Source organism: Dreissena polymorpha, chromosome 10, assembly GCF_020536995.1.
Source record: "Dreissena polymorpha isolate Duluth1 chromosome 10, UMN_Dpol_1.0, whole genome shotgun sequence".
Lineage (NCBI taxonomy): Eukaryota > Metazoa > Mollusca > Bivalvia > Myida > Dreissenidae > Dreissena > Dreissena polymorpha.
The window spans coordinates 73,439,424-73,453,621 of NC_068364.1; the positions used below are offsets into that span (position 1 = coordinate 73,439,424).

Sequence of the window (14,198 nt, forward strand, 5' to 3'; positions counted from 1 at the left end):
AAAGTGGAACATCTGGAAAACCTGTGTTCGTTACTCGTAACTTTGTAAGAATTCTATACCGTCATTGCTTAAATTTCTGCTCATTATAATAAATGTAAGTAAGGTTTATTTGCCATACGGCCACCGGCCCTTGCATAAACATAAACACATACAAAATGCATATAGATATAATATCAATGTGAACACATATATAATTCAACAGTGGTACAGCAAAACAAGTGTTTAAGTTAACAACATCATTTTACGTCTTTCGAATGCATAGTAAATATACATGGCAATATTTCGTATAATGTTGTCATCACGCGTGGCCATAGCATTATTAAATTTGTTGATTGTTGGCTGATGGTAAAACCGGGAAGGAATATACGTTTCTCGGAGATCTTCATAGCAAGAACATACAAGTAAAAAATGATATTCGTCTTCGATAGAAGTCTTGCACAAGGGACATAACCTTTCGTTTCTTTCTATATTTATGTATCGCCCATGTTCAATCATAAGTTGATGTGATGAAGTTCTGAAACGGACATATGCATTTCTAAATTTTTGAATTAAAAGGACATTAAGGTACTTTTCCCATTCAAAATCTATTTTAAAACCGGTAAAGCTTATCAATTTTGAAGTTTCATTGCAAGATTGTGACCATGACTGTTTAAATATATCTTTCAAGCGTTGAAAATAATAGAACAAAAATACGCTTTCATTTACAACACCTTGTTCATTTCAGACATACCCAAATCCTACAGAAAATAAATGTTCACGTAGTGACGAGACCCAATTTTTATAACCTAAACCATCATACACTTTTAACATTTCATAACATTTTTTTACATTTCTAGTATTTGGCATGTTTAACAAACGCAACCAGAATTTAATGACACGTTTACATGTCAAAATATATACAGGATATCTTCCATCAATTAGCTTGAAACAACAGTTATATTCCATTGGCATATATTCGTACAAAGAAGATATCAGCGAAACAATTACACGTTTTGCTTTAATAGCCATATTTTCTGACATTTTATACATGGACATAGTTGATGAAAAATATACGCCTACATAATTGAACCCGTTAACACATTCTAACTTTTCATCGGCATAATACCAATTTTCCCTTGAGGATAACCTTCCCCCGTTTTTAAAAACTACTACTTTAGTTTTTTGAACATTAACTTCTAGTTTATATTCAATGAAAAATTCATGTAAATAATTTAATTCTTGTTGTAGTCCAGAAATAGTATCAGATGCTAACGCAACATCGTCAGCGAATAACAACATAAATATTTCGATATCATATGGTGTTAGTTGTATACCCCTTATGTGCTTGCTTTTAAGATATTCATATAAATCATTTATAAATAGACAAAATAATGTCGGACTTAAATTACAACCTTGCCGTAGACCCATAGGACAGTAAATTATGTCACTTAAAGTATGATTAGACTTCACTTGAGTTTTCACTTCTGTATATAGACCCTTTATGGCGTTTAACAATTTTCCACTGATGTTATTTGTTAATAGCGTGTGATATAATTTCCCCCTGTCGACGTAATCAAATGCCTTTTTAAAATCAACAAAAGCAACATATAAAGTTTTACCTTTTCTACACAAATATTTGTTGATTATTGAGTAAAGAACAAATGCGTTATCAATCGTTGAATACCCTTTTCTAAAGCCGGCTTGTGAATCTGTGATACGCCCATATGCTTCACAATAGAACGTTAATCTTTTGTTTAGTATATAAATATATATTTTACTGAAGGGTTATACCCCTGTAATTGTCAGGGTTATTTTTGGGTCCTTTTTTATGTAACGGTATCATTACAGAGCTCGCCCATGTTGGAGGGAAGTAGCCTGTACTAAAGATCTTATTCAAAATAGTATTAACAAAAGGTAGAATAATATCAATACTGTATATGAAATGTTTAGCTAGTAAAACACCAGATTTAGCTTTAGAAGGGTTTAAGCATTTTACTGCCTCTAATATTTCTTTATCTGAGATAGGAGAATTGAATAATTCATCCTGACATTCGTCAATATTAATATTTTCTCCGACATTATTAACAGCAAACATTGTGTCCTCTGTTTCATGGGCATGACTATTAAAAAGTGTGTTAAAATGGTCAAACCATTGTTCACAAGATATGGTCGTTTTATTTATCTCCTTTTTTTTGCAGCTTTTTAATGTTCATCCAAAAAGCTTTCTGATCGCGAACTGAGTTAGAAAGTGTATTTATCACTTTTGTTTTGCATTCATAACGTTTCTTATTACACATAGTGCGATAAGCTGTTTTGATTGACATATACATATTCAAATTAGTGACACTTTTATAACGCCGAAAATTTCGCAGAGCCCTATTGACTTTAGTTTTATAATTCTTACAGCCCCGGTCATACCAAGGTGATTTGGTAAACCGATGTAAACAACGTTTTCGTCTGGATACTGAATGCTCATTACAATTTATTAAGACGTTTTCAAATTTTGTCACAATTTCGTCAATTGTCATGCATGTGTTTTCAAAAGTAAATGACATTCCATTATCATCTATTAACGACTGTAAATTGTCTTTATAAATGGCAATATTGTCGGTACTAAAGTCGGTTATGGTTATAATATGTTCATGGTTTTGGTTTGAAGTTTCAGATTCATATGCGTTTGTCTTTAATTTTAACACAATAGGTAAATGGTCAGATGAGCAATCATTGCCAACAAACAGATCTTGTACAATATCAAATATTTCAGAACTACCAACAAAATAGTCAATGATGCTGCAACCGTTGGAGCTAACGAATGTATAACTACCTTTATCTTTATCGTCCCCACATCGACCATTGAAAATAAACAATTCATAAGCTTTACATAGATTAAGAAAATTTCGACCGTAGTTATTTACATGGAAATCACTTGATATACGTTCACGCATACGAGGGTTAATACAAAATATTTCTTCTAAATCATGAAATATTTGCAAATTTGTGTTAACATCAATAACATCAGGTTCTTGTCCTGTTCTGGCATTCAAATCACCAGCTAGCAAAATGTGGTGTTCTGTGTAATTAATATTGCAAAACAAATTTTCGATGATTGCTATACCCTTGACACTACTTACGTCATAAGCAGGGGAAGATAATATAATTAAATAAAGAAATATATAGAAATACATCCATTCTTCTTTATTCTTTTTTGGGATGACATTAAAAAAACTTTTATCGAATCAATAAACTATTCATTTATACACGGACATCTAACTCACTTTCAAAAACAAAGTATTATATCATTAATTCCTAAACTTAACAAGGATACCACTATTTTAACAAATTGGCGACCAATATCACTACTTTATGTCGACTACAAAATATCTACAAAAGCCATCGCTAATAGAATTAAAAAAATAATATCTTCAATAATAGCACCTTCACAAACAGGTTTCATAAAAGAGCGATATATTGGGGAGAATGTCAGGCTAATTTTTGAAATTATGGAATACATTGCAAACAAACAAATGCCCGATCTTTTATTTTTTTCAGATTTTGAAAAGGCATATGATACTTTAAATCATGAATTTATGTTTAAGTCTTTACAACATTTTAATTTCGGCGATGATCTTATCCGTTGGGTAAGGCTGTTTTACCATGATATAAGTAGTATTATTATCAACAATGGCTACACGTCGGAAAGTTTTAAAATAAAAAATGGCGTTAGGCAAGGTTGTCCTCTCTCATCGTCACTGTTTGTAATATGTATCGAAATACTGTCTAATTATATTGAAAAAGATCAGAACATTAGGGGCATTGTTGTGATTAATGTAGAAATTAAACAGTCGCTCTTCGCAGACGACGCAACCTTTTTCAACAACGGTGCACAAAATTCGTTTGAAAATTTGGTCAATGCAATAACACAATTTGGGCATACTTCTGGATTAAACCTTAACAATTCAAAATCAGCAGTTTTAAGAGTAGGGCTATTCAAGAATACTACAATCCGGTTTTGCAATGATCACAAATATATTTGGACATCGGAATCTGCAAACACTCTTGGTTTATCCTTTTATAACTGTAAAATAAAAAATATGTCAATGAACTTAGAACACAAATTATGCGCATTCAGTAATTGTCTTAAACAATGGCACCACAGAAAATTAACCTTACTACGGAAAATTACAGTAATTAAAACATTTGCCTTACCAAAACTAGTATATCCATTCATTGTATTACCGAACCCTCCTAAACATACAATACAAAAAAAATAACTAAAGAAATATTAAATTTCTTATGGGACGGTAAACCCGACAAAATAAAACGCAGCAAATAATAATGAATTATACAAATGGAGGCCTTAAATTAACAGACATTGAAATGTTCCAAAATTCTATAAAGGGATCATGGGTTAAACGACTACTTACAGGAAGTAATAGTATGGGGAAGTGTATGTATGATACAATCTTACAAAAATACGGAGGAGAATTGCTATTTGAATCAAATTTACAAACACAAGATATTAAACGTATATGTAAAGACAACGAATTTCTAAAAAACATAATTCAAGGATGGAATACGTGTAACAATTGCTATAAACATAATTTCAGCAAACATATTATATGGAATAATAGTAAAATAAAAATTGAAAATAAAACTTTGTACTGGAAAGATTGGCACGATAAAGGAATCATGTTTGTTGATGAGTTAATGGATTTTCGCGTTAAGAAATGGTATAGCTTTACTGATTTCAAATTTATCAATAATGTATCAGACAATGACTTCCTTAAATACAATAGTCTTATAAATAACATACCTAAAGATGTATTGGAACTTGAAGACGAACGTTTTTTAACAGGATCAAGAAAAAAATCATTACTAGATATAATCAAAAACATCGTACCAACCAACTAAATTTTAATACAATCTTCAGCTGTCGAAATAAAAAATACAAATTCGAATGCGGAAAATAGATGGCAAAATATTTTTTAAAATAAAGAGTTAAATTGGGCAAAGATATACACGACAGTGTTTAAAGATTGTACGGATACAAATTTAAGATGCTTCCAATATAAATTTATTATGCGTCTAACTGCTACGAATACATATCTCTTTCGGTGCAAACTGACGAGCTCTAACTTATGTGGTCTGTGCAATGAATACGATGAAGATATTGAAATCTTGTTTTGGAAATGCCGGGTAGCACAACATTTATGGAACAGATTAGCGGACTACATGTATGATAAAGGCATTTTAGTATATTTAAACTACGAATTAATTTGTTTTGGACGGATGGAATATATAATCAAAACATGCAAACTATTAATTGTATCATTTATTTAATTAAATATATATTTAAATTGAAAAGAATGCACCAACAGCCTGATTTCAACAATTACCTTACATTTCTAAAATTACGCTTTGATATAGAACAAGAAATAGCCCTAAAAACGATAATCTCGAGCAATTTAATACAACTTATCAGAGATTACTTGACGGTCAGTTTTTGAGCTTCCAGCTTCTCCTTTTTTATAATTCATTCTTACTTAAACATTTTTAATTTTTTTTTCATATTGCAAGAAGAAAAAAATAACCCATGGTTTAATCACAATTATCACTTATTTCCATGCAGATTGGGTATATTTTAAAGAAAAAAATATTAAAAAAAACATTCCATTGTATGTGCATATACGCAAATAAATTGCATTGTTATCTTTTTGAAGGAAAACAATGTTTACAATTTATGTACATGTATAATGTTTTGTTTTTTAGTGATATTAAAATAATAAAAAAATAAAAATAAACAATAATTTGACTTTAACCTATAGGTGGTTCAGAAATCTTCTTGGACTAAATTTCCGTACCGATCTGATCATAACAAGATACCAAGCTTTGTTTAAAGACCACACTCCTAGGCATTCAACTTTCAAATTCAATGAACACAGAATAAATTATTGTTCACTCTAGCATTTGTTGAAACTATTGTTTTCCATTGCATAAGCATTCGGTCATTTTTATTTTATTAACCCATTTATGCCTAGTGGACTCTCCCATCCTTCTAAATTGGATCAATTTATTTCCAAGATTAGGGATGTCTAGTATTTTTATTTCTATATTTAGTCTATTTTTTACAGAAATTTCTTTAAGCTTCGTTATATCTATATTTAGGGACTAAATTAGATTTGAATGGGACCTGTACACAGTGTGGTAAAATTACGATTTTCATGCATTATGTTTAAACAAGCGAAAACACTATTGATAAAGCAAAATGATTAAAATGTTGATTCATTAACAAATTATCATTACTCGAAATCGGTAGAAGAAGAAAACGTGTGTAACCCTTTTCCTCGATAATTAAATTAATTGGAAATTACGTTGATTATAACTATGGCGGGTTCTTTGCAACAAAACTTAATTATGCGTATCACTTTTGCATACCGAGGACATATTCGGAAAATACGTCGATTTAAACTATGGCGTTTGTGTGCACGAAATTCTGTGTGGCGCAGGTGTAGCGCATTGGCTTTTGCATAGGACATCAATAATTTGTATCGAACTATTTGTATTTGTATTTTGGATATGTGTTATCCAACTTTTGTTTAGCTTTTTAAAAAAGTTAAGATTAGGAAACACATAATCGATTAGTTAGTTTTCCTATTTAATGACGTTTTGCAAAATACGAAAATATGTGAACAAGTCCCTTCAAGGGAACATTTACACCTCTACAAATGAATCGTATTAACAAGATATTTAGGTTGTAAAGGTTTGTTTACTTGATTTTAAACTTCCGTAATTACTATTGGTTGCGTAAATTTAGAGAATTCTAAAATAAAAATATTTTAACGATGTTTTGGGTATTTCCCATCAAAATAAGTGTCTTGTTCTGAGAAAACTGGTCATATTGCATGTGCGTAAAGTGTCGTCCCAGATTAGCCTGTGCAGTCCGCACAGGCTAATCAGAGACGACACTTTCCGCTTAAACTTGATTTTCGGCAAGGAGGGACTTTCTTGAAACTAAAAATATCATTAAAGCGGAAAGTGCCGTCCCTGATTAGCCTGTGCGGACTGCACAGGCTAATCTGGGACGACACTTTACGCACATGCATTCAGCCCAATTTTCTCAGAAAAAGACACCTATGTAAAACGATGCTTGTCCAAATTATAGCATGAACTACACCATATCAACTGTTATCGAATTAAGTACTTCAAGGTATGTTTGCAATGATGTTGTTTAACAGAAAGTTACTCAATGGTTGAACTTTGACCACCAAGTACAAAGATTGGTTCATTAAAAGGACAAGTGCAACTTAATAACCACGTAAAGCTTCCCGGCGAAACATTGCATACAAAACGGCAGCTAATTTGAAGTTAATGAGGTCCTCCGCGCTTTAAGCTTCATTAATTATCAAGTAAACATGCCCTTGTACCCAAACCAAATGTTACGGTCAAATGACGTTTTTCAATCATCTGCCAGGTTTTATGACCGTCGCCCGATTGTACAAACGCTTTTTTCGATGTGTCAACGGACCAACGCAAATAGGAATTTGTTTATACAATACAACTGTCCGAATATTAAAAGTCATAAAAAAACATAGACAATGTGATTATTCGAGAGGAATTAAACAGTATAATTTTATGGCTCAAACAGGGCGTTCGAGACATTACAGTTATACATGTATGTATGGTAACACGCTTTTGCTTAAACGTTAATGCACATCAAAATTATAGTTTTCCACGTGTTGTTATATTCGCGGTTACAATATATAACCCCCGAGCTGATTTACTGCATGACTATCACAACTGTTATTTAAGCACTCCAAGATTTACAACTACTATATTGTATCAATACACGCGTGAATTGTTATTAAATATTTAAGTTCATATTAACCAAATATCGATACTTATACAAATGTTACAAATCTTAACCCACTTTTATATCATATACCCATAAGTTATAGAGTTACCTTTCAAAATCAAATAAGTGCATACTGAAATTATATTAAGGTACATAATATGCAATATTTTTATTCATTGTTTAGCAATGAAGTAATGAAAGAACGAAAATATACAATACTATAGCTTCGGGCATTGATAAGTGTATTAGATAAAACTTATTCTACCCATAAACCCAATCGAGTCTGTTAAGGATATTGTTCACTTGTGACGAGTATAAAATCATTAATATGTGTAGTAATGAAAGTTGCTTGTATGCACGTTATATTATGTTTAAATCCGAGCATTGTATATATTTTACCGTCAATCTGTGAAACTAGATTTATCACGACATTCGTAAATGATTCAGGATTTTTGTGAAATGATTCAGGATTTTTGTGAAATGATTCAGGATTTTTGTGAAATGCGCAGTTTTTCACAAGGGTAACTAAACTTCTTATTTGCTTAATGTGTGCTCTAATAAACTTTATCAATATTCTTAGTTACTAAAACATAAAGTGTCGCCTCAAAATCATGAGTGAAGTGCAACACTCATGAATTGCCTTAAAAATTAAACCAATAGAACAAATAAACAATAACCCTTTTACTGTATTAAGCTAAACAACAACAAAACAGAGCTTCATATTATCAGCCGATATTCGTTCGATAGGAAAACGCGTTAACCAAGTTAGTCATTTAAACGTAGATGTGCTGATAAATATTGATCATGAAACACATAAGAGTAAGCGCGTCAAGCGTGACCACTTTAAATCAGGTGATCGAGCGAGGATTAACTTGTTCAAATTTCCTTTAACACGGAATTTTGATGATAATGTCATGTGCTCTATACAAATACTAATTGTTGTAAGCAATGTTAAAGCGTATTGACATAACAACATATCATACAAGTTGATGTTGAAATTGTATGCACCATAGCATAAAGTATTATGTGATTTTTTTTTTTCAATGCAACTAGATAGAAACATTATACATATTTTTAGAACAACTTTATCTGTCCATGCAAGGATACATAACGTTGTGTTAAGTTATATGTTCGCAATCGCTAGGGGCTGTTCAATCCAAAGTATCTACATTGCGCAATAGTTGCACGGAGCAATCCTAGTTTATTTCCGTTTTTGATAGGCTGAAAGTTAGCGCTGATCATTGGTTAGTTTGCGGTAACCTTTTCCCATCCTCTCGCTTCGGCTGCGAAAACTACTTTAATATGTTACATCAATCAAGATCCTGGCTTCGCATCATAACCCGTACCTTACTGTCCTACGGAGTATACAACAATAAACTTAACTTATTGACGCATTCAAATTACAGTGGATAAATATAAACGAGTATTTTTAGCGATGAGCTCAAACGTTATAAAACTTTTTATAAATACACGTTTTAGATCATCAGGATACAACTCTTAAGTGTCAATGTGATTGTGAGTAAGGCTATTGACAGTTTCATTTTATTTTCCATTTATAGGCAAATGTAGAGACAGCTTTGCAACAACATAGATCAATTAAATATTTTGAAAACCAATTCGCATCGCCACAATAAAATAAACGCGTGTGGGTCAATCAAGCGTTACGAGAGGATAGATATGTCCTATAGTAAGATTGAGATAAAGCGCTTGTTTTGAACTGATCGTGTTGGTTTCTCGTTAAGGATTTACCAGTTTGTTAAAGGTTAATTAAACAATGGGAGAGACGTGTAGCAAGACAAGAATTCTGGTAATTATGTTTTATCTCGTTTTAAATATAATTTATTTCAACCCATTTTAACATCATGCATTTACTTTAAACAAGCACGGTACAGGGTGAACGTGTAAAATTTGCAAAATTAATTAAAATGCAGAGCTTTATATCAACAACGTTTCAATATGTATAATGCAGTTAAAATAATTGTTTTCAAAGTTTTCTCCGTTAATGTTCAGACATTTTGACATTTAAGGCACACGTTAAATGCATCAGGCACCATTTGGTATGTACATCGATTACAAAATGAATATGTAACACTATATTTGAAGTACATAACTTGTATAAAATGTAAAAAGTATTAATAAGTATGTAAAAAAATCAATTGAATTTGTCATATAATTGTATATGTATACCGAACTATTTTTCAGAATTGAAAACAACAAATAATATTCAGAAAAAGTAATCGTTAATTTTAATAGATATATTTACTATCGTTTCAGTCAGTGGTGGTTGCTGTTCTTGTCTTGGTATTGGCAGCCGTTGTTGCAGCGTTCATTTATAGAGAGACGAGGTACTTATACGCTAAATAAATGAAATATATGCGTTATTACCGCAAAGAAAAAATAGTTAAGAATTGCAAACATATATTGTATACGTATTAAAATATTATTTGAATATATCGAATGTCTATCATGATACGATATGCTTATTAAGGTTTTTTGTGTCAATGTCATTAAATTAAAAAACTACCAGGGTGAGTTTTGTTTTGGGCAATTTTGGTAATTATATTTACTGTTATATACTGTAATAAAAATTAAACACGCTTATCAAAATGTATTGCCGTTTAACAATGATATTGAATATGGAGCAAAAATAGAAAACATTTGGAATTAGGATATTTGTTTTCGTATGAAGACGTAAATGCCCTGATAAGAAGCTTAAAAGATTCGGAATTTTCAGTGTCTTAATAACAATTTTTCTTGAAATTAAGCTAAAAGTGACTTTCAGCGCTTCTCACACGTAGATTATTGACTAAGTAGTGATAGGTTCTTACAATAATGCTAACGTGAACGATTGACAGAAATTGACAATAATATATCTTCACAAATGGTATCTTAACATAAGTATGATAAGTTTTTGCTCCTGCAACCAAATTTGGTAGATGCATATGTTAACTACTGCAGTGATGTATAAAAAAGGAGTCCGTTTAGGAACTGAATAGCATCGATAAAATTGTATTCCACGAGCATATTGCAACGGTTGAATACAGCGTATACACGACCACTTCGAATCTGTTCTGGCTTATATATTAATATGCCATATCCGGATTGACTAGTACATTTACATGACCCATCATTCAGAATCACTGACATATTAACCTACTATACATACAACCGTTCATAATACAAAAATACATTTTAGTTCGAGGAGCAAGCGGACAGAGCTGAACGAAAACACCGTTCAGGATCTTTACCCCGCCTTCTTCCGAAGTCAAGAAGAGCAAAGCGTGTTCAATGCATCGTTCCAGCAGTCTTTTTACTTCAATAGAACGGTTATACAACCGACCGTGAAAAGTACTCAATCATGTTCATTCGCGTGTGTTAACCCAGCACCGGCAAGACGAAAACGGCAGAGTACTATAGGAGTACAGCATGGATGTTGTACATCGTAAGTACACCTACTTTTCGGGTTGAGTGCACTATAATTAATTGTTTCTATCTATTAGACCTTTTCCGTGTGGTACATGTATTTAACGGCATTGTCCAGTTAGCAAAGCAAGATGAGCCACATTTTTAGGGTTACAATAAAATAACATTAAGCAAGTCATTCATAAGCAGGAAAACAAGTATGACCATTTAAAACTGAGCCATTATATAACGATTAATATAAATGTCGACCGACATAAATTAAATTAATTAAATTACTAATTTAAAGCACTTTACTTCTAATATGTCTACAGCTCAGTACGATTGCTCAGTTAAACAAACGTCTGCGGAACATAAATTTGTCATACATTCAGCGAAAACGGCATTTGTATTTTAAGAATATATTTCAAATATTAAATAAACATCAACGAATACAATGACTCCAATTTGTTTATAAATGCTAATGACTTAATGTCGCAGTTACAAACCATATACATGGATTATTTTAGAATTAGATTTGCTGGGCGAACGTTCTAATTGCTTCAGTTTTTGAAACATTAACACGTTCTGCACTAGGCGTTATAAATTAATTGAGTTTGTTCTTGTTCTTTTTTATTTTGTTCGTATATACTATATATAAATTAATAAATGTCAGAAAATTCAATAATATATGAAGCACTTACTAAAAAAAAATAGTAAAAAAGGACCTTAATCGACGTATTGGCTATCCTTTTGTTCAAGATATTGAACACAATACAGCGTTTTATATCGGAAATACACTCGTATCAAACAAATAAAGATGTGTAAACATAAACAAAACGACCATCAAACCGTAAAATTGTATGCTTCCAATGTGAAATAATACATATATACGCTATATATTAACTCATAAATCATTTATAATTAAGGCAAAACATAACGAACGCGTTAGTCCTTGTCATATGTATGTTTAATTATTGTATGTTAAACAGAGCATTTTTATCAGGAAACCTAATTCAGAAGGCTTAACATTTTGCAGCAGTGCCGCGTTCCATGCCCCAACAAATCACCCGAACCTTCAAGGACAGGTTCGCACATTTCTGCAGTACGAGAACAAGAAGCAGTTTTTCACCGTTCATTTATGCACGTGAGTATTTGGAAGACAGTTACAGCGTTCATTTAGTAAAAAAACACGTGTATAATCGGTCGTAACAAATTCTTCATATTCAGTTAGATCACGCGAAGATTAAACATATTGCTTAGATTGCTGTCAGATAATGGTCACACTTTATCCAAACACAATTGTAATATTTTCTTTAATTTCCAATATTTTACCTTTATCTTTAATCTTCCATTTTGTAATAATATCGACATCGCCTGATCCCATGTCAACGCATACAATATTTTTATACACCGTTCAATCTATATAACGTTTCTGTCATGCTGCGCCTCATATTCATCTTCGCCCCCTTACTATGCGATTTGAAAGCTATATTTACATATAAGGTTTCCCTTATTTGAAAGTTATATTCAAAAGCTCACTGTCCGCTTTGATGGACTGTTTTCTTTTCAAGAATGGCACTTCTAAACGCAAAACCAGCATACGCTTTGATGGGCTGTTTTCTTTTCAAGAATGGCACTTCTAAACGCAAAACCAGCATACGCTTTGATGGACTGTTTTCTTTTCAAGAATGGCACTTCTAAACGCAAAACCAGCATATAAGGACATCGCGTTCCTGATAAGCCACCACGAGCTTTACATGCTAATCCATGTAGATTGTGTACGCACATGCAATAAGCGCAGTTTTCCTACTGACCAACCAGTGCATATAAACAACTAACTTTATATAAATTTATTTTCAAGGGCGTTGATTGGTTGCACAGGGTGTGTGTGTTCTCAAGAAAATAATTTGGCACCAGCCGTGGTTGTGAAATTCGGAGTTCAAGAGGTGGATGAACTGCAAGACACGGAGATAGACTATTTCTACTTCGCTGGCTGCTGCAAATGTGTCAACGATTAATAACTTTCTTGTGAATAAAATGTGTTCATCAAGATATCGCAAGGCATATTTGTCCTTGATGCCCATTGAACTTTTAAGTTTTCCTTTGTAATGTGTGTTACAAATAATTTATCCTCGGCTACTTAAGCTTTGTTGCAAACGTATCATCCAACGATAAATTAAGTCTTAATCTGACTGAGATAAGTGAAAGTACACGAGAATCAGTTCCTGCTGTGTTATTCATTAAACATCTGGAAACGTGTAAGAATTACAGTTTAACAAATACACGACATGGTGTGTTATTCTAACAGATTACGCGTAACTAAAAATTAGTATATGTTTAATATCTGATCATGTACAGCAATCCATTGAAATATTCTATTAAACACTTAATATGACGTCAATTACTTGTTGTTCATATGTTTTATGCATATTAAGTTTCATTGGCATCGAAGCTAAATGTAGCGTTCAGTATGCAATTGTTTTGTTAACGGTACTTGGTAGTTGGCTATTAAAATGCCTATTAATATGTCAACACTTTATTTCAGTTTGTTGACAGCGGTTGTCAATTGTATATTGATTTGTTGTAAGTTGACATAAACGTCTCTTAGTGAAATATACATATGTTTGGAAAATATATGTACATGTGTTGTCAACCTTCATATGGTAAAACATTGAAACTATAAAACGATTAATTAACAATCAATTGCCTTTTTCAGTGCATACATACTCTTATCTAAGCGCATGTTTAATAATGTCATCAGTCACATACATTAAATCGATGCGAGGAATTTACAAATATGTAAACAAGCATACGTTGGCAAAAGTATTAACACAAATACCACCAGATATTTGTATTGGCTTCAGGATATGTGTGTTAACCAGAGAAAAGCCAGTCGTGGATGTGAAACCTGGAGTATTGGCTTCAGGATATGTGTGTTAACCAGAGAAAAGCCAGTCGTGGTTGT

At 32.1% G+C, this 14,198-nt stretch overlaps 1 long non-coding RNA gene across 1 annotated transcript; it reads left to right on the top strand.

Moving 5' to 3' along the window:
* Positions 1 to 11,070: 11,070 nt before the first annotated feature.
* Positions 11,071 to 13,596, top strand: LOC127848121 (uncharacterized). The gene is made up of 3 exons (XR_008034370.1): positions 11,071 to 11,273; positions 12,270 to 12,377; positions 13,095 to 13,596. It is a non-coding gene; the product is annotated as an uncharacterized LOC127848121 (long non-coding RNA).
* The last annotated feature ends 602 nt before the right edge of the window (positions 13,597 to 14,198 follow it).